At 44.4% G+C, this 2,122-nt stretch overlaps 1 non-coding gene across 1 annotated transcript; it reads right to left on the bottom strand.

Moving 5' to 3' along the window:
• Window positions 1-467: 467 nt before the first annotated feature.
• Window positions 468-542, bottom strand: Trnas-cga (transfer RNA serine (anticodon CGA)). The gene has a single exon. It is a non-coding gene; the product is annotated as a tRNA-Ser (tRNA).
• Window positions 543-2,122: the final 1,580 nt, after the last annotated feature.

Genomic DNA, 2,122 nt, shown 5'->3' with positions numbered 1-2,122 from the left:
TTTACAGAAGCTCTCCTGCGAAACCTTGCAGAACAAGCACTCCTGAAAGAAAGGATATTGCGGAGACATGGCTTAGCCACAGCCTGGGGGACGTTTCCAGAATGACATTTTCACTCTGCAGCGGAATGTGCGCTGATATGAAACTTCCTGGCAGATTAAAACTGTGTGCCCGACCGAGACTCGAACTCGGGACCTTTGCCTTTCGCGGGCAAGTGCTGTACCAACTGAGCTACCGAAGCACGACTCACGCCCGGTACTCACAGCTTTACTTCTGCCAGTACCTCGTCTTTTACCTTCCAAACTTTACAGAAGCTCTCCTGCGAAACCTTGCAGAACTAGCACTCCTGAAAGAAAGGATATTGCGGAGACATGGCTTAGCCACAGCCTGGGGGCCGTTTCCAGAATGACATTTTCACTCTGCAGCGGAGTGTGCGCTGATATGAAACTTCCTGGCAGATTAAAACTGTGTGCCCGACCGAGAATCGAACTCGGGACCTTTGCCTTTCGCGGGCAAGTGCTCTACCAACTGAGCTACCGAAGCACGACTCACGCCCGGTACTCACAGCTTTACTTCTGCCAGTACCTCGTCTCCTACCTTCCAAACTTTACAGAAGCTCTCCTGCGAAACCTTGCCATTAGGTTTCGCAGAAGAGCTTCTGTAAAGTTTGGAAGGTAGGAGACGAGGTACTGGCAGAAGTACAGCTGTGAGTACCGGGCGTGAGTCGTGCTTCGGTAGCTCAGTTGGTAGAGCACTTGCCCGCGAAAGGCAAAGGTCCCGAGTTCGAGTCTCGGTCGGGCACATAGTTTTAATCTGCCAAGAAGTTTCATACATAAAAGTGTTCATTATCCGGAAACTAATTACGTGATGATATTACTACCATGTTTTGGAAGCTCACACAAATACTTTAAGGATTTCTGTGGGTTATTTTCCTAACTTTATCAGTAATATAGTGATTACATCTGTTTACAAGTCAACAATGTGACTGGAATAAGAAATAGTTGCTGTTAGTTGATTGAACTGAGCTTTAGCCAAACTATTTACTTGAAATGTTCAAATTAATTAGGAAATTATTCTGATTAAATTACTTCAGCATAGCTGAGCCTGGTGTTATACTCGGAATAATAGAATGACTGCTTTATCTTATGATACGTCTCTCACTAACACAAATGATAATTAAGAAAGCAGAAAACAATATCATTTAAGGACGCAAATAACAAACAAAATGGGTTTGGGTCCCAGTTTGCTTTGCTACAAGTGACACATTGTAAACAGTTACCGTTTATGTGGTGTCACCGCCAGACACCACACTTGCTAGGTGGTAGCTTAAATCGGCCGCGGTCCATTTAGTACATGTCGGACCCGCGTGTCGCCACTGTGTGATCGCAGACCAAGCGCCACCACAAGGCAGGTCTCGAGATACGGACTAGCACTCGCCCCAGTTGTACGACGACTTTGCTAGCGACTACACTGACGAAGCCTTATCTCATTTGCCGAGAGACAGTTAGAATAGCCTTCAGCTAAGTCCATGGCTACGACCTAGCAAGGCGCCATTAGCCTTACATAGCAAGTGATAGTTTGATAGTTATCGTATGAAATGTCTCATCCGGAATGCTGTATTCACAACAAGGATAAATAAAAGTTAAGTATTCGAGGAGCTGCATACTTTTCTTATTAGCATTCAATACTTATCCTGTTCCAGAATTCACGCCCGTCTGCGTTAGATTTCGGCCTCTTCTATCTACAAGGTGTTGGCACATTTGCCAACACATCAGTTTACACCCTGCATAATATGTACTAGGTACGGTTCTGTTTAAGGCTGCCAATATTTTCCGAAAGATATTCCATATTTCCTTAACTTTTCCGCAGACGAATCTGTGCTTCCAGTTCTACCAGTTTGCAGGTTGTGCTTTTGGCTTATCTGCAAAGTATTGTGTACGGAACTCGTAGTACTTTTTCTGCTGATTTCACAAAGCTCTAACTTTGGTAGCTAGGTCTCGATTATGCCTTATATTTATTCATACAGGGTGTATACGTGGACAAGAAAAAAAATTCCCGGATTTTTCCCGGATCTCCCGGTTAAAAATACATTTTCTCTCGGGTGAAAATGCACTTTTTCCATGT

The sequence above is a fragment of the Schistocerca serialis genome, chromosome 2 (genome assembly GCF_023864345.2).
Source record: "Schistocerca serialis cubense isolate TAMUIC-IGC-003099 chromosome 2, iqSchSeri2.2, whole genome shotgun sequence".
Classification (NCBI taxonomy): Eukaryota; Metazoa; Arthropoda; class Insecta; order Orthoptera; family Acrididae; genus Schistocerca; species Schistocerca serialis.
The sequence above is the reverse complement of the archived record's forward strand: the minus strand, read 5'-3'. Positions and strand labels throughout refer to the sequence as shown.